This window comes from Macrobrachium rosenbergii, chromosome 14 (assembly GCF_040412425.1).
Source record: "Macrobrachium rosenbergii isolate ZJJX-2024 chromosome 14, ASM4041242v1, whole genome shotgun sequence".
In the NCBI taxonomy this organism is placed as follows: Eukaryota; Metazoa; Arthropoda; class Malacostraca; order Decapoda; family Palaemonidae; genus Macrobrachium; species Macrobrachium rosenbergii.
Window position 1 is genome coordinate 17,812,803 of NC_089754.1, and position 27,973 is coordinate 17,840,775.

The 27,973-nt window shown below is 38.1% G+C and overlaps 1 protein-coding gene and 1 long non-coding RNA gene across 3 annotated transcripts in view; one reads left to right on the forward strand and one right to left on the reverse strand.

Moving 5' to 3' along the window:
- The window catches only part of LOC136845740 (dentin sialophosphoprotein-like), a 61,040-nt gene extending 47,727 nt beyond the window's left edge, over positions 1-13,313 (reverse strand). Inside the window, exon 1 of one of the 2 annotated variants that reach the window (XM_067115976.1) lies at positions 12,772-13,313. The gene's annotated coding sequence lies outside the window, so the exon portion shown is untranslated. The remainder of the gene's footprint in view (positions 1-12,771) is intronic. The other variant, XM_067115977.1, reaches the window with a different exon arrangement.
- A 3,955-nt stretch (positions 13,314-17,268) lies between these two features.
- LOC136845741 (uncharacterized) overlaps positions 17,269-27,973 on the forward strand; it is a 48,807-nt gene continuing 38,102 nt past the window's right edge. Inside the window, exon 1 of the long non-coding RNA XR_010855234.1 lies at positions 17,269-17,405. This is a non-coding gene — a long non-coding RNA (uncharacterized lncRNA). The remainder of the gene's footprint in view (positions 17,406-27,973) is intronic.

Sequence of the window (27,973 nt, forward strand, 5' to 3'; positions counted from 1 at the left end):
ATATATATATATATATATATATATATATATATATATATATATATATATATATATATATTCACAAGTGTGTATGTATGTACACACAATCTGTTTTCCTTTTCGTTTTCGTGAAGATAGAAAAAGTTATTAGAACAATTTGTCAATAAGAGCCAATGATCTGAACTTGTCAGATTCACAAATGATTAGAGTTCAGTAAGAATTCCTTCGCTAATATCATACATACCTACATTAGCTCTCCCTTCAAGAAGTCTTTAGCTTATTTCGTTTCTCATCTTATTGTGTGCAGCAACATTTACTTGCCTTATTTCAAAGAATCAGCTGCTTGGTCTCACTGTTATGTAATTTTTTATTTATTTTCTATTTAATTTTTCCTTTATCTGCTAATGTCACATCTGCCAAGTTACTGCATATGAACGATATATTTTTTGAATTGTATTAATATTAATATTACGTGCAAATAATCAAACCAAAAAGCTGAACTAGTCCCTCTCCTAAGAGATTATCCTTGATTTATCTCTCCTGACAGTCTCGTATGAAGAAAACAGTCTGACGTCATTTAAAACACATTCTTACTGACATATGTACAAACCAGCTTTCATGACAACGGCTACCTTTCTTGAGAGTTCACTTTATCGCCTCTTGTTCTAACAGCCTCCCTCAGATCACTCATCTTCAATAAAATGGGACATGAAATGATTTGGGACTCAGCTTGGCCAAACAGACTGTGATAAATGCAAAAATCAATCAAGATTTCACGACAGTAATTAAGACTATCGATGAGTTCAAGTGAATTGTAATTTAACTGCTGCAACAGCCAAAGAATTATCTGGTATTTCATATAAAATGGGGTACAATACTGCCTTAGCATCTAGGCATAAAAGTGCAAAAAAAACTGTCCAGTTTCGTTTTCAAAACCATTCTAAATTTGAAATATAGAGAAGAAAGTTATAAGAGCAGTTTCTCGTGACAATCATCTTCTATTAAGTTCAATTGAGTGTTGGTTCTGTGGTGAGAACAATCTAGATTTCTCAGAGCTGAGGTTTCTGACCCATGAAAATAGCCTTGTTCATCTTACTTGCTTTCAGCTGTTTCTTCTTGAGAGAGAGAGAGAGAGAGAGAGAGAGAGAGAGAGAGAGAGAGAGAGAGAGAGAGACTCTACTGAATATTGCAATAAGATTTGTGTAGATTTCTGAGAGCTTTGGCTTCAAGTCTGTGTAATACTGTAAAGCGTCTTTTCTTCTTAAAAGTATATTCTCTCTCTGTAGTTACACACACACACACACACACACATATATATATATGTATATGTGTGTGTGTGTTTTTCCCTGTAGTGTAACTGGTATAGACTTCCGATTCAAAGTAAGCCCCTAGGGATAAGGTTAGTAGCCCCATTCCCATCTCTCGACCCCAGCTGACGCTGATACCCAATCATACCTGGGGCGACTGGTAAGCGGCAGGCCAGGATCGATCCAAGGACCACGCAAACACAACACCCAGCGCCCAGTCACTGAGATACGACATCTAGTAATATATATATATATATATATATATATATATATATATATATATATATATATATATATATATATATATATTTATGCATATTTATGTATATGTATATACATACATATATATATATATACATACATATATATATAGAGAAGAGAGAGAGAGAGAGAGAGAGAGAGAGAGAGAGAGAAACTCGTCTGTGCTGAAGATTGTACATAAAACGGTCGAGTTCATGCTACTGCTTTAGGAATAATCCCATGAAATCTGCATCTAACATAATGGATACGTCTGATTCAAGTAAATGACAACCGTACCCAACTAACCTAATTACGCGTTAACTGGAAAATGCCGGGCTGAGTTAAAGCATCATATTAATGTGTTACACAACTGCCTTTTTGTCATGTTCTAATCAACAATTCCTTTGTATAAGTATAACAAGCGCAATAACAGTTTTAGTAATTTCAGCAGCAGTGGATTTAGAAAAAGGTATATAATAATAGCACATTCTTCCATGTCAAAACCTAAACTTTTTCAGAATTTTCTTTTTTCCTTTTCGCGCTTTGATAGTACTTCTTTTCCCTTTGTAAATAGAGCAAAAATACGAACAGGCGCCCCCAAGTCTGAGGCTAATGAAGTCGTTGTCAAGCTTCAATAACTGAAGTCTCTCTCTCTCTCTCTCTCTCTCTCTCTCTCTCTCTCTCTCTCTCTCTCTCTCTCTCTCTCTCTTCTAACGAACCTTTTCCCTTAAAAATCACTTGAGGATTTCTGCGAGTGTCAAAATGAAATGCTGAAAAATTTTCGAACAAATATTGACATTCTTTCTCCTTCTAGACTTAATACGGGGGATATGATTAAAAACTTATAGTATTTTTAAATATGTTTGCTTTCTTGAGATAAAGAAAATTCTCTCTCCTTCAAATGGAAATTCATATTCAAAAACTTCAGCTAAAAACGAAAGCCACATAAAAACATGAAAAAAGAGAATACTTAAAAGGTTTTTCACTATATCCGCAGAGGTATAGACCGAAACCTTCTGAGTGCAGTAACTTGAAAAATACAATAGTCTCAATCAAGAGATGTGTATTCAGATACACGCAATCATACATGCATATTTACGCGTAAAGTTGATTACACAGACACGCTCATATATACATATATGTATTTAATATATACATATATATATTTAATATCTATATATACACATATGAGTGCATGTTAAGGCTCTCGGACCGCTAGGAATAACAAGCACTTTATTAAAAACAACCGAAGAATCATTCATTGGAAAGTTGACCGCAATACGAAAACATCACGCAAGAAGAGAAGGGATTAGACGACTGGGAAAACATTATTATATCAGTCACATACATCAGAAAAATTCTCCACGTGTGGTAAAGTGTTGAAAAGTATAAAATGGACAGCCAGGCCAAATCTGGTTAGTCCGCTTCTCAAACTAAAGCGGTCCGTACATTTACATACGATTACTAGATCGGCTGCCTTATTTGAAATCAAAGTAGCCACGCCAGCAGTCCAAACATTTACATATGCGTAGATCAACTGCATTATTTAAAATCAAAGTACCCACACCAGGCACCTGTCCATCGGTAGAGAGATGTGTGAACATGCAAAAAGAAAAAAATGCAATGCATTACTACCCTAATACTATTCTTCTTGCATTTTGATACATTTTTATCTGTTTATCTATTATTTTTTTCTTTTTTTTTTTGTATTCCCTTTAATTCCGTTTACTTCTTCCTAAGGAACACCATATTCTTTGGTACTTGAACTCCAAGTCAGTGGCCCCTGTTGGCTTGTTCCATACTAAAAGGTTTCATCTACTAAATAATAATAATAAAGGGACAAAATATTCTGACCCTCCAGCAATTGGACGAGGGTCTCCAAGCACACTGGTTGTCAGTCGTCATGAATGAGGAGTTGCTTCTTTCGGAATTTATCTTGTGAATTTACTTTCTTCCACGCATGAGCAAATCTACTTTGGTCGATGGTCATTCAGACAGCATAAGCCCACACACTTCTTCCATAACCGCTGTTAGTGTTGAACCAGCCCAGCTAGACGTATCATCATAATGCTGAAAAATATCTCCTGTTTATGATGACAAAGATGAAGTCGAAGGGTAGTCACTTGACAAATGCATGTGACAATGAAGCCAATGCAATTCTCATCAAAATGCATAAATTCATCAACAACAACAAAAAAATTAAATATTTCTTTTTTGGTGGGCTTAGAGGTTTTTCATATTGGATGACGTCAGGTCCGTTCATAGGTTCAGGCTCCTGTAGGATAGGTGATAAAAGCTAACAGTGTTATTACTACTGTTGGTTTTGTTGGTTCTTATATTCGTCATGCTGAATTCCATTCCTAGTTAGGGGTTCAAAAATAAGGTATTATTCTTCGCTGATACAGTCCAAGTGTCTACGTGCTAGAGTGTGCGAAGGCTCACTTTAAGAGCTGGATATGACCGAGTGTTTATAAGCATTGCTGCAATCATCCTTGATATTTCAACATCTCCCAATATTTGTTTTTAGGCTTGCTGGATAGGAATGCAGAGTTGGCTGTTGCCATTCTTTATCAATAAATCAAAGAAAGGATGTATTTGCATTGGTGTTCAGACACGTAGGTGAGCTGACCGGGGAAATAATGAAATACAATCCACCTGTTTCACGGATAATAAATATCTCATTAAATTAGTCACCTTATGGCAACTGAAATTCTCGTTGAGAGCTATTTCTTGTCTTACTGGTCTGTGAATTTTCTCTTTGTTCCTGTTAGCATAATGTTAAAAAACAAACTTCTATTGTACCCATTGATTTGACCCACATTTCAATCATATTTTTAAGGAGTACAAGACATAACAGCGGTTTCATCACGTATCCTTGTGATAATATCAAGATGATTTCTCAGCTGCTTGGCTTCTCCTCTCTCTGGTTAAGTACCATGTCCAGAATAACTTATCAGCTTGTCAACCACAGTGGAAGAAATCTAACCTTGCCCACTCTTGGAATTCTGAACAACCAGTCATTGGGGACAGCCTATTCAACTATACTTTGTTTTCAGGCAGAAGATTCTTAATATAACGCCACTGTGTATCAAGGCCAAGGCAGTCTGCTGCCCTTTCTTCACCTGAACGCTTGAAAGATTTTACAAAACCTTTAACAGCTTCCGCTGTTTGAATATCTGAATCAAGTTTCTTGGCGTAGCAGCCATGTTTCGTCAGTCTTCTTGAATAATTTCTGGTTTCCCGATAATGTTACAGTTATAAAAGACATTTTTTCATTAACATTGCTTATATTGCCTAAATTACATAGCTTGTTTTACGCAAGTAAAGTGTTATTATTATTATTATTATTATTATTATTATTATTATTATTACTATTATTATTATTACTAAAGGTCCTCCTGTTAATTTTTCTACTAACTTTATCCTTATAATTCTCATCTGATCTTCCCATTCCTACTACAACAGTGACGAATTTAAAGAAGACCCTTTGCAAGAGTTATCATAATAATAATATATGAAATACTTCATTCTCACCACTTACATATAGGCTAGTATGATGGCGTGAAAGAGTACAGTACACCTTTTATCGATTACAAGCAAGAAAGAATGATTGAACGTCAAATCTTTTTGGCCACAATATACAGACATTTTCATCACGCAAACCTGCACGACACCACCACGAAATAGGTCATGCAAAGAGTGATTAAGGTATATATACCTACACGCACAATATATATATATATATATATATATATATATATATATATATATATATATATATATATATATATATATATGTGTGTGTGTGTGTGTGTGTGTGTGTGTGTGTGTGTGTGTGTGTGTGTGTGTGTGTGTGTGTATGTATAGGGAGCGAACATGTTCGTATTTGTATCGATGCAAGTTGTGCTGGTAATGTACACATAATGCACATGCAGCATAGTATTCTCCTATTTATCTATCTACTGGCATTTATCAATGTACTTGTCGAAATGCCTATATACTCAATCATATATATATATATATATATATATATATATATATATATATATATATATATATATATATATATTATATATATATTATATATATATACTATATATATGCAGTACATATATACATGCACATTGAGTATATATATATATATATATATATATAATATATATATGATATAATATATATATACAGAATATATGATTGAGTATGTAAGCATTTCGACAAGTACACTGATAAATGGCGATAGATAGATAGATAGATAGATAAATACATATATATACAAACTACTGTACTGCATGTGCATTATGTGTGCATTACCGGGTACAACTAACATCGATACAAACCCAAACATATTCACTCGTTATATAAACATAAAGACATACTTATTAGCGTGAATGTCATCATACCGAAAGATACGAACAATCAAGAAGCCCTTCAAACGGTCATAAAGGAGATAGAAACCATTCGCTGGCCTTGCCTCCTTATGCACTCAGCAGAGTTATTAGCTGTCGTAGCGGGTTGATATATCTCAGCGCGCCACAAAGCCACCTCTGTTGCGAGAAACGTCCACGACCGTTTGTTTTGAATTTCATCCTCTCTAAGATATATATAAGTATGTATATATATATATATATATATATATATATATATATATATATATATATATATATATATATATATATATATATATATATATATATATATATATATATATATATATATATATATGTGTGTGTGTGTGTGTGTGTACATATACTATATACATATTTACATACATAACTGGAATATAAAATTTACGCCAAAAACAAAATGCAGGGACCTATGAAGTCATTCAGCGATGAAAATAGTGTTGAAATTGTTAGGAGAGGGTGGAAAATAAGATGTTATGAAAGGAGGTATAGTAAAAGCAGGTTGCAGTTAGGGGCATAAGGGATGCTGCAAAGAACCTTAAGGAATGCCTACAGTATACTGTGTGTGAGGTACACTGACGATACTACCCTCCAATGAGTGTGTGTGTGTATATATATATATATATATATATATATATATATATATATACATATATATATATATATATATATATATATATATATATATATATATATATAGGTAATATATTTTATATATGTTATTTTTAGTTGATAATATCCACCACCCACGGGACGGTGGACATATTATCAACTAAAAACCCCTTACAACTTTCAATACCTGAGGGTGGTTCCAGAGGCAAAATAACATAATATATATATAAGCCACTTTCAGTTCCAGAGACAAAATCTAACCTTCGCAGTCTCTTTCTTATTTTAACTTATTGAATTTTGTATGAGACCCTTGTGCCTAAAATTCCCACAGCACTGACTGTTTATAAAGGGAACTCAGAGCAGTGAGTCGAACCCTCCTACGTACGCCGTAATTTTCATTTCTAATATTGTACGCATTTCTTTGCTTCCTGGATATATGCGTATGTGTATTTATATATATGTATATAAGTAATACATGCAGCTATATATATATATATATATATATATATATATATATATATGTATATATATATATATATATATATATATATATATATATATATATATATATATATATATATATATATATATATATGTATACACACACACACACAAGTACATAAGATGTGTGGGAACCACTTCACTCTCACTAAACGAATCCGTCAGAACAGTAGGCCTACAACAATGATGAACTATCAGTTAAAACCACATAATCAGTAGCTACTTCCACGTAACTGTCCTTCAGACGCACCACCTCATCCTAATAGACTGAAATGAAACTGTCCTGTTCAGGTGAATGTCACACGAGTAACTCAACACAATGAAGTGACCACAAGTCACCGCAAATCATATTCCGTTCAGACAAAGCAGCTTCATTCTGGTTCACCTGTTTGAAGGAAAGGTCGATTCTGGTCTTGATCTGTCGCCGGGGAAGTGACTTGTGCATCCAAACTGGAAATTACACGGAACCGCTGGCCAGTATGGGATTAAGAGGTAAATATTTTTGGCGGAACAGAGACGATTCTTGAGTGTTCACTGTTATTTATCGCAATTTAATTAATATATATATATATATATATATATATATATATATATATATATATATATATATATATATATATAAAATATATATACATACATATATATATGAGTGTGTCTTCTCTCCTTGAGGAAGCTCCAGAAGGTGATAAATTTCTGGTTCACAGAAACTCTTATGTGGTAAGGTTGGTATCCCTGTGGCTTGTTTCCACCATGACTGCAGTCCGCTAAAGTTGACTAGCCACCAAGTAAACTTTTCACTGCTCAGGTCAACAGAAGGACAATGAAGTCTTCAGGAACAGGGACAAATCGTTTTCTCACCCTGAAAATGAACTCGTGTTCTGTCTCTGGCTGCATTGACATTTTCACTCAAAGGTCATGGTACTAATCACTACCAGAATCTTACGCATCACTCAGAATCATAACGATGGCAAGACATCGAGAAAATATCAACTAAATAGAAGCAAACATAAAAAGTACAAAATTTCATAATTCGCCCTTCATGTCTTAATAATGGTGTTTACAGATCAGTGCGTGAGCGTAGACCCCTTGCGTAAACCAGATCTACTTCCTTCCATAATTAAATGAAGACGTCATAAGAATCTGAATGATAACCTTCGTTCCCCGCCGTGCTACGCTAGAGGTTAATATGAATGTTCCCGGTGTTACCTTGTGATTTAAATATGATGACTTCTCCCCCAAAACACTTTCCATCCCTGCATTATATTCTGGTTGCTTTGTAGACCTTGAATTATTCCAAACATTTCACTTTAATGAAGATCTCACGTATCAAATAAAAAAGAAACTATTCATTATTGCTAAACATTGTATGAGAGTATGGATGTTTTCAATAGACGGTCACATTTTCTGGGTGAGTTATTTTCGAATACTTGTTTTCCAGATTTCTATCCTAGCTAGAAACTGGAAGATGAACTTAATAGAACAAATTACTCCTCTTTTGTTATTATAACTACAAACGACATTACCGGCCAGAGCACATTTCAAAAGAGGAAAAAGAATTTCCGAGAACTCGCACATATATTTTGACGGATATCTATTTCAAAAGAAAATCAACCCTGATTTTAACAGGAATATGGGTTTTCCTGACCAAGGAGCTTCACAATACGTTTATGATGAAATAGGAAAGCAATTCCTGCGCTAGTTTTTGCAGGCTGGACCATAGAAATAGATATTTTTTTCGCTCTCGTGAAGAGGGTGCGGCTTAGCGACCTGGGTGGCTTTCTGTAACTTTTGTTTCTTTATCATGATCTTATGCGTTTCCAGTTGCGAAGCTATAATCCTATCTACTAAATTGTCAGTTATTTTAGCTGAAAATCCGAAGAAAAAATAATAAAACCGTACACGTATTTCCGACAAATAATCAAGCAGCCACCTCACAGCTGCATGTGATTCGCGCCGGACATAAAAACTTCAGCCGCTAATTCATGTTCGTTTCCGTGAGAGGACCGCATGCCTTGCTGAACGCCCTTAGACAAAAACTGCGCAAAAATAGAAGGTAATTTTTATCACTTACGTCTCGTGCTGAATATCCACTGCCATACAAAACGTTAGTTTCTGAGGGGGAGTACACGTGCTCCCAAAAGACTCCACAAGAGCCGCACAATAAAGAATTCTTTCGCTTATGTTTGAGCTGAACGCTGTAACCTAGGGAAAGCTGTGGCCGAGGACTGAGACAACTCGCTGATGATGATGACCTTGCTCTGTCTCTTACTTCTTCCATGAAGAGGAAATGGAAGGATTTTTACTGGAGTTTTTCGTCTGAAGCGCCTAGTTCTCGGAGAATTTAGAAAATAAGGATTACCCAGACTGTAGTGTGATCTATCATAAATTTCTGAGTAGAAACGAGAGAAGAATTTCACTCGTTTCCGCTTTGGTTGCATCCTTGGCTACAATATAAACTCTTGACATTCGTAGGCCGACCGTGGAGATAATATCTCTTTAAAGGTTTGTGGATGTCACTGCGGTTCTTGCATCTTGCATCTAACATCGAACCATTCATTTATTATGAACTGAGTAAAAGTTGCCACGGGTTTATCATCAGTTCCTTAATACCAGCAATACATGTTTTTATAACAAGGATTACTGATGTATAGTAAAAAAACTGATAGTTTTCTCATTACGTAATAAATAAGAGTAATAATGTTAATATATGGCGGTGAGGTCATTGCGTTTGAGTCACATACTGACGTCATCGCTTCCTGAAAGAAGGTGGAAACTGGTAATTTCATACTGTACCCTTGAAGCTTGCGAGTCCGACTAAAGGAGCATCAGTTGCCCGCCTTGGCCAGCATTTCCGTTTCATAATAATTTCGCTTAAAATTGGGCTTGCGTGCACTAATACCCATGTGTCTACTTGGAAATTTATAAAACTCAAACATCGCATGGTTATCTTCTCTCTTTAAGCCATCAAACCTGTAAGAGAACTCCCTAACCATTTGCAAATAACTTATAGCTAAAAGCTATAAAGCGATCAACATGCCACATCTCAGTGGCGGTGACTAGCAATCCTCTGATTGCTGTGCATCGCGACTTCCTTCTCCCGCTACTGTCAATTTCTGGAATCATCTTACTCCTCCCTCTCACTGACATTACCTTTTTTTTCGAGCCTGAGCCATGCACGAAATTGGGTTGCCTGTCCTATGGATGAAAAATTTCAAAAGCCGATGGAACTGAAGTTTCTTGCGTTTTCATATCCCCATTTGCCACATTTACCAACATCTAACCGCAAGTTTTATTAGATAATCAAGAAATTTTGCAGCAGCTAAGAACTTATTTCTCAACATTCCTTACAGGTGGTTGTACTGTATTTTTTAAGACGATGATGAAAAATTAGAATAATAGGCGATATAGACAAGTATTAACAAATATTCTTTCACATACATACATACATACATAAATACATACATACATACATACACATAAATGTATGTATATATATATATATGTATATATATATATATATATATATATATATATATATATATATATATATATATATATATATATGTATATGACGTGACAGCATCAGCATGGCTTTGACACTAAAGTTACCTTGGTTGACCACCGAAGAAGTTTCTATTTCAATACCGGTTCCTCTGACGGAAGGACACGCACAACAGGGAAGAAAGCTCGTCATGGAATGACTGAAGGACACACACACAACCGTAAACAGAAACAAAAGTTGCATGAGTCTGCGCCAGAATAAAATAAAAATCATGTTTACAAGAGAGCCTTGAATAAGATCTTAAGAAGAATCTTGATTTAAATTTCAGTCTTGATTGAACAGATTAGATTTGAAACGCTTCAGAGGAAATATCAGAACTAGCATGAAACTTTTCCTCTGCAATCCTATTCACGCAATTAACCGAGGGTGGCTACCATCCATTGTTCAGGCTGACTGGTCTACATTGCGTAACATGGTAAAAATGTGTTGCATACAAAGATAAAACCAGATAGTGACCTCTACCAGTTACTAGGGCCCAAATGGGATAACATCACATTTCCCGTTCTTAGCGCACATTGTACAGATCGCGGCTTGTTTAAAAGTAGAGCATTAAAGGAAATTAGCTTTTACCTTAACAAATAAACAAATATCTAAGAGACTGCAGTATAATGCATGGCAGTATCCGACTGATGATGGCAAAACTTCAACCAAAGGATAACACTAATCTTTCATGCGTATTGTGCTTCATAGCGGGTGTGGCAAGAACTAGATAAACCAAGATTCTTTCTCAGAAATCTAGACCAAACAAAATAAACGAAACAGCAATTACCTAATCAGCTGTGGGAGAATGAGATGTATTAAAAGAGCATTCAATATGTTCTTGTTTATATCTTGTTTCTTTCAGCTTTCACCAGTAAACGTCTGTCTCTTAATCCTAAAGTCACGTGGACAGAATCATATGCGCTAACACACTCCATGTACTCCCTCAGAATTACAATGAAACCCAGTGACGTGCTTAGGAAGCCTTAGCGCTGAACGGATCACGACTGTAAGATGTTAGAATACTAACAATATAAAGAAACAAGTATCTCGATTTGGCCATGCTTCCACGGTAAGAAAAATCCTGTTCGCCCACGTAAGTCTGTGTCAAATTGGCAAATTTCGCCACAGGTGAAAAAGGCAACCTTGGACAATGTCACTTCAATCATTAAACTATTCCATTTATGTCTGATATGTATACGTTAACTATTACGGACGCCCCCCCCCCTTCCCAACGTTAGCGGGCTAGGCCTACAACATTAGCTGATTTGGTTCATATCCCCCCCACAACTATGAGAGGGCGGAAAGTTGTTGCTAAGCGAATTTTGTCTGGACAATGGATTTCCTATTGATTGCCTCCATTATTATTTTATTCTCAAATGTTTTCTCGGAAGTTAGCTCGATGAATACCGTTACAAGTAACTGGGAGAGGGAATCGAAATGCCGGCAATAAAAAAAAAAGGCTGTACATGATAAGCCGAGCAGGGAACTACAATTTCTCATAATTCATTCACTTTACATTATATATGAATTTTTTTTACACATTTGTACATGGTAGAGAAGCTTTGGACATCACAGTACTATGTAGGCTAAGTGTTCGCGATTTTACCGGTACCTTGAATGTTTATTAAAGTGTGACTGGCTATAAGAAAACGAACCAGGTAGAATCAAAACAACTATATATATATATATATATATATATATATATATATATATATATATATATATATATATATACCAGGATAACTGTGATATTTACTTGATTGAATTCTTGATCATTATAAACGTGACACGAAAAATAATGTCAAATTTTCTGTTGCCGAAGTTTTTATCACATTAAAAATTGCTTGTATTTAAATCAGGGGTCTCTGTTTAACTCTATTTATACTACATCTACATGGTTCAGGACCAACATTAATTTAGTTATTCCACAAGCTGCGTCCCTTCGATTATTTTTCATTTTTAGCACATCTTCACTGGTATCGTTGATAGCATTTTCAGTCCAAATCATCAAACAATTAAGAATTACATCAGATGTTGCATGTTAAATTTCTTCACCGGGGGAAAATATACCTAGCCAGGAGAGCAGCACCATTTCCGAAAAGGTAAAGTAGGCTATCATACTACTTACGTTTATATAGGCCTAAACTTACAATATAAAATATTAATGTGACTAATTCACCCTTACTTGTTGTATTGCGACGACAGCTCACATCCTCAAATCCCTCTTAAATCTATGTCCACCAAATCGCACTGTAGTGAGTAATAAGCACCTGACCGCCCTTATCAGCAGCAACACTAACCACACCTCATTCCTTCAACAGCTCCCTACAGACTAGGCTAAAGTTAACACTGAGTCGCTGACACTGAGAAGAGTGAATCACCAGTCGCGGTGCGTTCAGCCTCCGTTTTCCACGAATGAAAACAGTTCCAAGAGAACTAATATCGGACTGTCACAAAAATGTTTGGATGATAATGGGAATGTTGTTACTTCCTAATATCATGAAGACTTTGCTTGCAGAAGTTAACATAGAATGCTTACAGTGACTTAGCAAACACATAAAAACGACGACAATTTTCCACGCGTTTTCTGTCGCCGGCAACTGTGACATCCAAAATTGTCGCTGTGGTGCCCAGAACTCATCAGTTGTCACTACTCAGCAGTACGATTCGTGTTATTTTGCAATACTGTGTATGTACAATCTGCTAAGACATCACAGAATCACTACTGACTATTTACTGCAATTCTTGTCATATGAAAAATTGTGGGCGGGACAATAGGGGTAAGCTTACCTCACCGTGAAGTGTATGGTAACTCCGCCTTCCGGAAAGATACAATTATAATCACTCCACTTTGTATGTTAGGAGGAAAACCCGATATGGCGCTGACGGGATATCCTTTTTAAAGAATCTTCGTCATGAATCTATATACGGGTTTGATAGTTTTCCAGCTGCCATTAAGTTATCAGGAAGAAAAAATAAAAAGGTCAACGTAGAAGGCAACCAAAGTGGGAAGAACATATGGCATAGAAGACTTAAGAAAGTCATACTAATGCTTTTTATTCTTCTGTACATAAGAAATTACTTACATCCTAATGTGGAACAACTAATCTAGATGTGATAAAACAATAATTTTATAATCACTTTGAGACAAGCAGTGCTTTGAAAAGCGTATGAGCTAAAGCTGGCGTTAACCGAATTTATTGATCGTTTAAAAATGAGTAATCCCATTGGAGATGATCAGCCTTACGCTAAACGTTAGTATTGTGTCTTTAAACATCCAGACTTTCACTCGCAACCTTCGGAGACAACTTGCCCTTTGTAACAGAAGCAGCGTTACCAACATCTCACCATCATATTCCGCTATACAAACACATACTTGCTCTCTCTCTCTCTCTCTCTCTCTCTCTCTCTCTCTCTCTCTCTCTCTCTCTCTCTCTCTCTCTCTCTCTCTCTCCCCTCGCTAATAAATTCTTGAGAACGGTGTCTTCGTAGGAAAAACAATCTTATTCATCATTAAACTACGTAGAATCTTTTACAGGTTACTCATACATCGCACTGACGTCTGTGATTGGTATACATTTTTGTTGTTTATTTATTTTAAAATCGTGTAAACGTTAAAATATTTAATTTTCAAATAATAGCATTACCATCATCAACGCCTCTGACGCCGCTTGACGAAAAAGAACTCTGTGAAATACCGCCTCTCATTTCTTTCTTGTGCTTTACTTTCCAGAAATCTCTTCTCATCTCTAGCTTCCCCTCTCATAATTCTCATCTAGATCTGGGACTTCCAACTCTTCTGGCGCCCACAGGAACTCAGCTGACTCTATCACGTACTACTCTCCCAAGCATCCAAGGGCGTAGCCAAAAATTTTCTTATTGGTGGCGGGGACAGGGGTGGGGTGGGCCAGATAGTCAGGGCTGATATGTAGGTGGAACTCACTGGAACAGTTTGATTAAGCGCTAAAGTAAATTCATTTTTTTAAAAGAATATAATGAATATAGTTCTAGACCAAAAGAAATAATAAGCAACGTACATGATAAAATGGTAAAATAAATGTAATACTGTACTTTTGAGACTACAGATAATCCTGTGTTTTTGTCAGGAATTATCCAATGTAAAACTAGTAAGCACACACACATATATATATATATATATATATATATATATATATATATATATATATATATATATATATATTACTGCTTACTGTAATTTAACAGATGAATATGTTTCTTGAAAAGGTCCATGACAGAAGCAAAGAAAATAAATATATATATATATATATATATATATATATATATATATATATATATATATATATATATATATATATATATTACTGCTTACTGTAATTTAACAGATAAATGTTTCTTGAAAAGGCCCATAACAGAAGCAAAAAACAAAAAAATGTTAGTAAGCCATAATATTTCGGCATATAAGCTATACACCGGCCCTCGTTTCGGTGAAAACTGTGAGATCGGAAGGTGCTACAAAGTCATTATTAATGTGGAGTCAGACAGAGAATAGTATGAGCCAGTTTAAGGCGCACCAACCAGATTTGTTTTCTTCCAGAAGATTCATTGTGCGCTATTCTTGGAGATGGATTACAGATATAATCTCTGAACCTTAGGATACAGGGCTGACCAGAGAATTTCTTTAGCGGTGGCTATCTGGCGATCGGTCTGGCTGTATTATCTTTTAATAAGAGGATTCAGGAGGGTGTTGTCCACGATGTCTACCTTCCAGTGCCCTTCTGACAAGTTCTTGATGTTTGTTTGGCTAATGATGGCTGATTCCAGAATATTCCTTCCGTATAGACAAGCACTCTTGACTAGTAAAGATGTCTTTCTCCAGTTAATATGATGACCAAAATCTCTAGGCGAACGACAGTTCCCGAATATTCTAGGTCACACCTGACAGATCTTTCGTGCACTGCTAATCTGTACGATAGCGAATGGCCTATCTGTCCTGCAAACATTTTCACAATCTCAGATGCAGGTCCTGCTCAGATGGAACCTTGTATCTTACGGGCTGCTCTGTGAGCAGGAGCCCGTGCTGGCATAACGTGGCTGGCTAGATCGTGGTAAGGTCCAAATACCTTGAACTTTTGAAATGTTGACCGTGACTTAATCATAGACAAGAGTGCTGGAATTTTTTTTCTGTTATTTTGGTAGACTTCAGTTAAAGCACTCCCTGTATTCTTGGACACGAAAGAAAACATAACGGTTTTCAGGTTCGATGTTTATAGTTAGTTCTTAATATTCTCTAAGTACGGGAGTTTTATTTTGTAGATAAAATCCCTTCAAAAATGTATTTTGTTGGTTTTCGTGGTGACTTTTCCTACGACAAATTGGGGAAGGCTCCGCGCCCCTCCTTCCCTCGTGTGCAGCTGGGTGAGATGTTTACCAAGTATCAAATTCTTTGTCCAAGTGACCGTTAGAACAGATTCTTAGTCCTCAGAAAAATTACAAGGTACCCCAGTCTTTACTGAAATATCATGGTAGCGAGAAAATAAATATCAGAAACAGAGAACATTGGTTTTATGTACACGGGGAAACTGCATTTCGATGATTCCCTCATTAACATTATATTTAATTTTCCATCTTTTTTTCTCACTTCGATTTAAATTTTATACTGTGAACTAGCGAATTGATTCTGTTAAAAAAACAAGTAAAAAACGCGCTGAATTTCTGTACAGCGTATAATCAAGGCCACCGAAAATAGAGCTATCTTTCGGTGGTCTCGATATAATGCTGTATGAGCCGCGGCCCATGAATCTTTAACCATGGCCCGGTGGTGGTAAAGATTAATCATGAAGCTATAAGAGATAAAAATATTACATGAATGATAAATGAATGGAAAAAGGTCTATACAGGAATGAGAGGGAATAAAGTAGAGGAGAATACAACTTATTTGGGCATTAAACCACAAAGGAAAGAATATATTAACAATTTTTAAAATGGGAAACAATAGATAAAAGAATAAGTTAACCTAACATATTCGGTAACGGGGAAAAATTTTAATAAAGTCATCACAAGAAAAACATTATGGAAGAGTATCTCACTACCATCAATCACGCAATACTGTATTTGATACTCAGATATTGGTATATAAGAAATGATGGTATATGGTTGTATTAAGGGGGAGAAATCTGGATATTTAAGAAAACAAGGCTGTTGAATGAGAAGCTTCATTACACAAACGGCATCACAAATAAAAAAAAAATGAGGTACTGAAGAAGATGACCCAAGACGTATAGAAAGAAGAAGTAAAATGGTGAAAATCAATAAAGAGAAACTTTATACAAATGCCAGACTTTAATAAAAGTAGAATTTACGAAATTATATAGATGGTAATAACAGGTAGAAAAAGTTAGTGGCATAATGAAAGATGGAAAAAAGGGCTAAAAAATAGAGAGCTACATTTGCTTCGCTGGTGTTATTTTACAACAGTAATAAATACAAAGTAATTAAAAAGTTTAAACAAATATATACAGGACGAAGAGTTATTTGCAATTTTTGTTAGTGCACGGAAGATTTAGTCGATTGTTTGTTATTTCACCATAGAAAAGAAAATAGGGTACTCATATTGCAGCAACATTATCGAGAGAACCACCTCCCTCCATCCTCCCCAAAAAATATATGGCTCTATTTGTAGTGAAGAAGAGATAAAAAAAAATACACACCTTCACCGGGAATGAGGAGCCGTTGTAAACTTTGTAAACGCAACGCTTCGTCTCCGAGCTTGACCTAACTTGATTGCATATGCGATTCCGAGGCCCAATTGTACGTTATGAGAATAAGACGACCTAGATCGTAAGTATTTAATTAAATAAAACTTGATGAGCCTGCCCACGATCTTAGTAGTTACTGCAGGGTAAACGCTCTCTTACTACAGGTTGAGTAGAACACGGCAGCCTGAGATGGAAAAGGCTGACCGGTGGTCATGTCCTATAGGCTTAGGCCTTTGTGCCAGTCTCCCAGGTTATACGCTTATAGCTTAAGGTTAAATCAATTTTTAGTTTTTCAGTCATCATTTTGGTAATTAGTGACATCATAATTCGTTAATATACAGTAAAGTTAGGTAAAACTATAGGACAACTGTGCAAGGCTTATCACCTTGGAAATTGAGTTTTCCTAGCCTATAGGGTAACCTATGCTTATTAGTTTTCCTGGTAAAATTTAACTTTAAACCATTATTGCATTTTGGACTTGAAAATATGTGCAATATATTACCCTAGTTTTGTTAGTAAAAGTTCACTTTGAATCAATATTAGTTTTCATGGTAAAATTTCAGTTTAAACCATTAATGTATTTTGGACTGGAAAATATATACAGTATATTGGTTTTTGTGGTAAAAGTTCATTTCAAAGGTTCATTGCATTTTGAACTTGAAAATATAGACAATAGCCTACTTAAGTTTTCATGTTAAAATTTCACTTTGAACCTTTTTTGCATTTTGGACTTGAATTTATACACAATAATCTACATAAGTTTTCTTGTTGAAATTTAATTTTAAATCATTAGGCTATTGCATTTTGGACCGACAAATATAATTTTCCCATGTCATAATATTTGTCTTGAAGTTTTTTGACATTCATTTTGTTTGTGAATTACTCAGCCAACATCACCTAATCTAAATCCAACTAAACCTAACCTAACCTAATTAGGGTACCCCCAGCTGTAACCCTAGTGCATGATATTAGTTGAAAACAGTCCATAGGCTACTTACTGTAATCTTTATGAGAACTATCAATAAAAATAATGTCTTTTTATTTCACTCGTTCAATGTTTTCCTCTACCCCAAAATCCATGCTTTACTGCTGTGGTCCCTTGAATTGTAGGATATTGGGGTGGGGGCCACTATTTCTAAAAGTACTTATTTCCTAATGAAACTCGTGTCAGTTTTATGTTTCAACATCCCCAACTGCAACATGATAGGGGGAAACCTGAGGTTTTAGGGTGGTTGTAAACCAAGTACTAGATGGAAATGGTCTAACATGGATGTACTACAAGATAAGCATTAAGAAAAAATGCCTTGTATGGTTAACTTCTATAACTGATGTCAGTCACAAAACATAGGCTATAGTCTAAGAGAAAAGATGTCTCAAGGCCAATTATGGGGTTTCATCTAAGCCTTATCATCCCCAGTCTAACTTAACTTTGAGTGCTGGGTCGTATCTCCCCAGGGGCCAAACCCCCCACCTAGCCTGGCTTGGAGCTGAACTTGGGTGCTTTTTCTTCCTAGACCCCACCTTCCTATCCTGATTTACAGTGCCATAAATCATAAAAAGTGAATTACAGAAATTCATCTCCACCCAACATTGCACCCTGGATTATAACTGGCAGTGGGCCACCCCTTGTCTTCCCCCTTATCATTGTACACAGCATATTCCTTAAGTTAGTAATTAGATTTAGTCTTAGTTTGGAGAGGCATTTTATGAGAGGAGAAGCTTTTATCTGTGGAAGGAAGTACAGTGATTCCAGAAGGGTGAAAAGTTGTCAGAGCTGGTCTGAAAACCCCTTAATAGCTAACTCAGACATCTTCCTAAAGCAGAAATTTGTTACTTTTGAAATAAAAGCTAAGAGTGGATCTGCCTCTCCTGCTACACCAACAGCAGAGTACGTACTCTGTTCTCCACATCAGTTGGTATGGCTTCAGAGTAGGCTACCTTGATTGAAAAGCCTCTCCTCATTAGGCATTGCTTGATGACCAGATTGTTGAGTGCTTTTTAAGTCTTCAAGTGAGATGAACAGTTGTATTGTGAAGTGATTAATTGTATTGTTCAACATCTTCAAGCATTGCAAATGTTGTAAATGCCTTTTAACTTGTCTCCTGCGCAAAATATAATGTGTGCAGTGAGGATTCTGCTTAAGAAAGTGTGCAAGATATTGGGGGATATAAAGGACTAGATGCCAGTAGGAATAGAAATATACTAGGGCTAACTCAATTTATGGCATTCATGGTCCTTCACCAGAAGATTATATTACTGTTGTGGATCTGAACATACTCTCCAAGACTTTACCTTGTCATGTCAATGAAGAGGCTCTTTTCCTCTGGGGTCAATGTATGTACCAGAGGCAGATATATCATCATACATGATATTGATGAAAGTCATTTCCCCCTAATAGGGGGAGACTTTAGGAAAGACTAAGACAATACTGTAGTTAGTCCTACGTTCATTCTTTACCTGCTGAATCGAAGGGGCAGCTCAAGTGCAGGTTGCACCTCCAACAATAATTCTTCTATATGCTTACACAGAAGGGGCATCCCTCCATGTAAGGCCCCTACTTTTCAATTCCTCATCTCTTCATTTATCCAAAAATTTTTTACATCTTCCTCTCATCTTTCCTGCCAACAATTTTTAATGGAACACTTTCCACCAACCTATCATCCACTGTTCTCACCACATGATCAGTTTATCACTTCACTTACCATGCTGTCAGTAGTCCACAGGACAGGTATTCTTGGAGGGAGGAGGCCCTCTTATTTGAAATGCTATTTGGTAACTTTTTGACAACTGTATATTCAAGTTTGTCTCAACAGACCTGACTCTTCTTGTTTTGCACCAAAGTCCACATTTCGCTACTGTTAACTGTTAAGTAGAGTTGGCATAATAATCCTTTCTTATATTCAAACTTGGGCTTCCATTGAGAGTCTTCATATCTATCTTTTTCCTTTCCTCCTTTTTCTTGTTTTCTTCAAGTTTTGGATGGAAAAGGGAATTAGATTGTATGCCTCATTGGCATTTTCCTTTAAAAAAGAAATAGTTACCTACTTTGAAAAGAAATATGTGTCTGTATAGGGCATTGTCTGTTTATAGTGGAATCATGTCATGTCTTAAATATTTGAAATGAAGCTTACCTCTCTATTATTATAGCTGTACAGTATTTCCTGCGTCAGGCGGGAGGACAACAGAGTGTGAAAAGTACAAAATTAATAGGATCGTTTAGTTTGAACTGTATATTCACCCATCCCTTGTGGGTGGTTTGAGTGTTAATAGTTTTCCATTCAGTTTTTTCTCTCTCGTTGGCCTGTGAGGACACATTGGAGAGTTTTTACGTGATTTCGTTGATTAGATCGTCATCTGAATTTGGCTTGGTTTTCTTGTGTTTTATATTTGTCTGTAAGGTAAAAGGGTGCATACTGTACCTGGCTTTACTCTTTAGTTTATGAAGGTCACAACCAGTGCGTTAAATATAGGAACAACAATTGCTGGATCAGTGTATTGGTTGGTTAGATAAGATGAAATAATGAATATTTATTTAAAGTATAAGGAGATATGAGAACCAGATAAGAATAGGAAAAGACAGAAAAGGATTCTTCTAACTATAGGACAGGAAGTGAAGTTAGGAGTAAGTTTCTTATTTTTCACAACCTTTCAAATAGCAGCTCTTGCTGCTCTCCCTGTTTTCCTAGTAATGCTTCTCCTTCAAAATTTTCTCCTCTGAAAGCTCCCCGTATTGTTCAGGATTTGAGGTTTGGCAATTAGAAGCGATGTAGCTAGTCTTAGGGCTACTTGCTGCTTTATTGGCCCAATTATTTGTCCTTTATTGGGTTTCCCCCTTGCAGCAGAGGAAGTGGCAATGCCCTCCCTCCATGTTAGCCATGCCCTGTGATGCTCATTCTACTGTTGGAGGTACAAGGAAGCAGGGTATGTCTGGGAGTGGAAGTGGTTTGTGCCCGTTGTCTTCTTCCTCTGGCTAACCTGGTGCATGTCACGTACAGGTTGGCACTTGGTCACCGAAAGACAAGCACGACAAGATCAAGTGAATTTCTGCAAAAATTAGTTGTTCCTACACGATATACAAACCATCGGTCCTTTACATTAGGAATTACTTACGGCAAAGCTGGAAATGGCCATTAAACTCTTGAACAAGGTGGTTAGGCAGTAACTACCGTCTGGTAGGTGGGAATACTTGCCTGCCCGGATGTAAAAATTCCAGTTTGCTTTTGGCCATCATGCGTTGCAGACGTGTTTTCAGTGCTCTTTGCCTGATTGTCGTTGAGCTCTTTTTTCCCGGTGAGATCTTTTTTATCTTCTTGTGTATATATTGTGTGTTTGGTTTGGGTTTTCTTGTGTTTTATATTTGTCATTATATAGGATATCTTCCAAAGGGGAGAAAGACAAGTCGGTTCCATTCTGTAAGGTAAAAGGGTGCATACGGTACCCGGCTTTACTCTTTAGTTTATGATGGTCACAACCAGTGTGTTAAATATAGTATAGGCTGTCATCCCCCAGCATGTGTCTTGGGGTCGGTGGCCAGAGGCATAACAAGTTCGCTCCCCTTTTATTGGAGCTCATGCCCTCTGCTTGTACAGCCACAGATTGCGTTTACGTGATCGCTTTGGATCAGCTCAGCTCGCTCAGCTCGGCCTCCCCACCCAGCCTCTGATCACATTTCGAGACTGTCTCGGCTCGCTCAGCTTGTTTGCCCAGCCCCTGATCGTGTTTATGTGATCGGCTTGTGCAGTTTGGCTTGCGGCCCAGCCCCTGATCACATCTACGTAGAGGATGGACGATCTTCATGGACCTACAAGGGATGGAGATCAGTGCCTCAACTCCGTCACGGATGTTGTTGTGGACTCCAAATCCGTCGGCATCTATTGCCAGGTTTGAGTCCTTCTTGATCTCCTTCTCCCTGGACTTTGTAATTGATGGCCCAGATCAATCACTACTTTGTTCTGTTAGGGAGTTGCGGTACTTTCCGAAAAGGCTCGACATCCTCCTTAACCTGGATGTCGTCGACTTTTTCACTAGTAACAACTCTCCCAAGGAAGAAATGTCTAAGGACACGTCTTTCTTCTGGTTTCGTGAGGTGATCGGAAGGATGTACGGTACTCTACAGCTGGCGACAATGACACCTGTACACTCCGCCCAAGAGCTCACAAAGTCAATGGCCTGGTCTGTCCTTTGCATTCTGGAAGATTCTGTCAGTCTGGAAGCAAGATGTGGTCTCATTAGACCACATTTATGTCTTCTACCTTTGGGTCTTTGCCCACAGGCCCTTGGAACCTTTTTCCTTGGTCCTGTGGTGGCTGCTCAACAAGTTGTGCTTTCTTACCCAGCTCTTTTAAGAGGATAGGTAGCATCTTGCCTAAGGTGTATGGTTCTGGAAGTGTGAAGGATTCCGAGAGTGACTGGCCTCTCCTCCTCTTCTTCCTCGTCCTACTACTTCTCTTCCTTTGGGCTGAGAATGGGACTCGAACTGACACTTGCTGGAACTGGCATCTGGTGCGCCAAGTCTACACATCGAGCATCCGTTCTGTTTTTGTCTCTAGAGTCATAGAAGTAATCCTGCTCCTTCCTCTAGCAAGGGGAGGAAGGAGACCCTGGCAATAAGGAAAACCCTTTGTCAGTTCTTTACCTTACTGCCTCCAACTCTTTAGATTCTTTCCAGCCTGTTTTCATATGAGTTACGATTCCTAACTCATTCGAAAAGGTCCAGATGTCTGACATTTGATCTCGCAGTTCCTATACTCCGATCAGTATGTCAGAGGCATGGTACTCCTCCTCCTCTTTTGACCAGGAGGAGTAACCCAGGTGTGCAGAACCCCAGTCAGTTTAAAGAGACTCACTCAGATTCCTCCCTCCAACCAGTGAGACTTCCTAATGTAGAGGACCGATGGTTTGTATATTGTGTAGGAACAAATCACAATTTTTGAAAGTAAATTGTATTTTTCCTAACTATACAAACCTGAGGTCCTTTACATTACATTCCTATGCCCACCTCATGCCACCCCTCAATCTGAAACCTGGGCCAAAGGGCAAAGTGGAATGTTTACAGCCGGGCAGGTGGGTATTCCCACCAACCGGGTGATAGTTACTGCCTAACCTAACCTCCTTGTTCAAGAGTTTAATGTCTGTTTCCAGCCCCACTGTGAGTCCTATTGCTAGTTTCTCCTGCTTCTTGGAGAAGTAAGAACTTCTATTGTAGTTCCCACTCGTCTCATACGCCACACTTCCAGTCTTGGCCTCCTTCTCTGTCTACTTGGGCTACTCCTGAGAATTCTAGTAATTTTCTTCAATTGTGTTCTACATCGCGGACGCCTCGGGCTGCTTGTCAGTCTCTGAGGCGGGATTCGAAGTATTCTCGAGCCTCTTTTAGGCATTTTCGAGTCTTGTGTAGGTGACCTCAAGTTCTTTTAGGTGTTCTCAGTTGCCTTTTCAGCACTGGGATTCACCATGTTCTCCTTTTAATCAAGCAGATCCTTCTTTGATTGCTACTGTCTCAGTAGTAGAGCAGACTGGAGTATCTTCCCATCAGCCAAGTTTTTTGAGGTCGGCTCCTTCAGGATTTTTGGTTTTGCTTCCTGCTACATCGAAGTCAGTGCAGGAAGGTGTAAATAGTCAGGAAGGCTTTGTTTCTTGTGCAGACAATTCTTTGGTGCCAGGCGCCATGGCACAAAGTGGAGCCAACCATTCCTCTGGTATGAAACAGGTTTTTTTTTTTGCTTCTATTTAATTACTTTTTAGAGGAGTTGAAACTCCTTTCATCTCATGGAGCAAGGGCTTCTGCTGTTGCCACCTCTGCTTCCTAAGGATTTCTCTCTATGAGCTTTTGGCTTGCGAATTTGACTCTGATGCTGATGAAGAGCAGGTAGTATCATCAGCTGTTCAGAGGCTGATTAAGGTTTGTGTTAGCAAATTTCCTGATTTCTTGGAGGAACCAGTAGTTCAGGATTCGAGGTCCCTTAGGATTGCTAGGCTGGAACCTAAGGCATATCCCCTTCCATCTCCAAAACAGGCAAAGTTGGTATTGAACAGGTTTGACTTAGTGACTGAATTGCTCCATCAGAAGGTTTCTCATAAAAGTCCTTCCCCCTTTATTTTTCCTCTCGAGAAAGAGGAGAGTGATGTTTTATAATACTAGGCAGTTACCCTTTATCAGAAATGGCTGTAACAGCAAGAAACAGATAGCAAGTGAGATCGTTTCTGCTGTTCTGCAAATTTTTTGACTGCTGAGATAGAGCAGTTTCAGACTCCCTTGGGGATTTCATGCACGCCTTTACTATGGCAGTTGTCAATCGTAGGGAACAGTTGTGTTCTTTTTGGCTTTCTTTGTCTCTTCAACAAAGAAGGCTGACGTTATCGCACATCACCCCTACATTCTTTACTGGAGACCTCAGCATTAGGTACGATAGTGCAAGAGGTTGAGAAGTGGAAACCAGATCTTTGTTGTAGCACTCTCAAACATTCAGGCTTACACAACCAAGACAGCAGCCACTTCTGCAGTTAATGCAAAGTTAAGGCAAATGGGCAAGTCACTGGGGCCCTTGAGCCAGCCCTTTCGGGCTTTTGGGAAGGACAATAAGCATCCTTGAAATCCACCTCCTGATAATATGATACATCAAGCATCCAGTCCCCAGTAGGAAGGAGGTTGAGCCTCTTTTATTCAGTTTGGCAGGATTTAGAGGCAGATCCCTGGTTGGTGAAGGTACTGTAGGAGGGATATAGCATCCCTTTCTTTCCCAGCCTCCTCTAGTCATTTCTCCTGTGGAGTTTCTCCTCTTATCTTCACAATGAGAAGTTCTGGATCTTGCAAGAGGAAATAGACTCTCTTGGGCTAAAAGGAGCTGTGGAAATACCCTTGGATTGTATGGTATCAGTGGACATGATGGATGCTTACCTCCATGTACCAGTTCACCCAAATTCAAGGAAATATTTTCAGTTTGTTTTTTAGGGCAAGGTGTACCAGTTTTGGGAAATGTACTTCGTCTGAGCCCAGTTCCTCAAGTTTTTACGAGAGTCCTATCGCAGTTGGGAAAGTGGCCTCACATGAACCTTTGTTACCTGGGAATCCTTCTGGACACCAAGAATTTCTTGGTTTCTCGAAAGGAGAAATGCATAGACAACTTTCTTTTAATTCTAGAAGAATTTCTATCCTTCACAACCTTGCCAGCCAAAAAATGGTTGTTTTCATTGTTAGGGCACATGGCATCACTAGAGAAGTTGGTTCTGGGTGCCGGGCTAAGAATGATGCCTATTCTTTTCTTTCTTAAGTGGCACTGGAACTGAGAAGTTCTGCCAGAATCCATTCAAATTCAGGTCTCAAGGGAGTTGCAGGGCCCTCTGAGATGGTGGAACCATCAAACTTGACTTTTACAAGGAGTGTCTCTGCAGACCTCATGTTATATTCTGATGCATCGTCAGAAAGTTGAGTAGTGGTTGCAGAAGACCAGACAGGCATTTAGCAGGGGTTTGGTCCACAGAGGAATGAGAACTCCATATCATTCAGTTTGAGGTGTTGGCAGTGTGGAAGGTCTTGCTAGCATTAGAGGGTCTAGTACTGGGCAAAAAGCCAGCACTCTTTTCAGACAGTTCAACAGCGCTGGCATAGCTGAGCGATCAGCAAGGCACAAAGTCAAAAACTTTGTTGTGCCTTTCAAGTCACATTCTCACTTGGTCAAAAGAAAGGAAGATCCTTCTGATACCCGAGTTTGTGCCAGGAAAAATGAACTTTGTGGCAGACCAACTGAGCAGGAAGGACTAGATTATGTCTTCCAAATGGACCTTGCATCCACAAGTCTGCAAGGACATGTGGAAGCTATGGGCACTCCTCTAATGGACTTGTTCGCCACCAGGTCCAACAATTGTCTGCCAGTGTAATGCTCTCCCGTTCAGGATCCTCAGGCATGGGCAGTTGATGCAATACTTTTAGACTGGTCTTATCTAGACCTATGCTTTTCTCCCCTTTGCTATGATACAGAGTACTAGCAAAATTCTGTATAGCTGTGATTTCACGCATGACTTTAGTGACCCCTTGGTAGTTACTCAGAGAATGGTTCCCAGACCCCCTGCCTCTGTTAGTAGATAGTCCAAGACTTGTGGAAGAGTAGATAGCCCAAGACTTCTTCCACCAAGGAAAGGTCTCCTCAAACAGCCAGGAGGTATGAGGTTTCACCAAAACCTCTCCATGCTTCAGCTGACCAGATAGAGAGACTCTACCGTCTCTTACCAGCAAGGGGTTTTTCAAAGGAATGCAGATAGTCTATCCTTAATGCCAGAAAGGAGTCAACTAATGCACTTATCAAAGACAGTGGGCAGTATTTAGGGTTTGGTGCCCTTCTAGAAGGCTTTCTTGCTCCCGGACCTCTGTGGATATCATTAAATTCTTACTTTACTTGTGCTACAACAGACATTTTTCAGTCCATGTTATCTTCTGTATTGAGGCACACTGGCCTAGGTATTTTGTCTAACATGGATATTAAGGCCATCCATGCCTTCTAAATTGATATTCCTAAGTCTGGAAATTGACACCTGGCCTGGAATTTGGATGTGGTGCTTAAGTACTTATGCATGTCCCCATTCGAGCCCTTGAGCACAAACTCCTTTAAGGATTTGACAGTGAAGACTGTTTTTGTTAGCCTTGGCTTTACTACCCAAGGAGCAATCTTTTCTTTTCTACCCCTTTTCAGGACCAAGAATGATTTTAAGGCTCATCCTCTGCCTTGCTTTTGTGATCCCCAGTCTGTTGCCTTTGATACCAGATGGGAAAGAAATTTCCCTATCACTGTATATTTGCAAAGGACTAGGGAAATTAGGCAAAATGTCAACAACATTTTTTGCAGTCCTGGGAAACCTGACTTACCCTTGTCAAAGAATGGTATGTCTTGTCTAGTGAAGGCTCTGGTCAGAGAAGTGCTCACAAATCTAGACTCAACTCTTTTACCATCAGCTTAAAGTAAGATTCCATGATGTGCGAGCTATAGCGACCACTTTCAGTTTCCTTAAGAATCTTTCTTTGGAGAAAGTTGTCCGTGCAGTGCAGTGGAGGCGTAACTTTGTATTTGCCTCACATCATCTCTGAGATGTGGAAATCCAATGTGAATTGTGCAGAGCTCTTTCACCCCTCATTATGGTAAGGGAACTCGTATGCTGAACAATTACGGTAGCTGTACTCTAACCTTTCCTAATTAGTTAGGAAGTTGTCGAATTCTTGGGATCATAAAGGTACCTATGTTGTATTAAGTGAAAGCCTTCATTCTTTTACCATCATTGCTCTACTGGTCTAGGCACAAGGCCTTGTGTCCCACTTGCATCGGCATGTGAATGGTATCCCTAGCATGGAACCTCCAGCATTGTTCAGAGGTCTTGCTACCTAATGTATTAGTCCTCGCTTGGCGACAGTACCAGCAGGTGGATGCTAATCATTAGGTAAGTAGTGTCTTACAGTATTCCTGGTGGAATTTTGTGGTTTTCTTGGGGGTTATTAAATTTGTCCATGCACCTTTCCCACCTCCATTGCTCAGTGCGGGAATCGGCTATCATAATAGGAAGGTAAGGTTCATTTCAAAATTAGGAATTTTTAGAACAAAATTTATTTTTTAAATACTTACCTCTCTATTATGTATCACCCACCACCTCCCCACTAATGTGAAC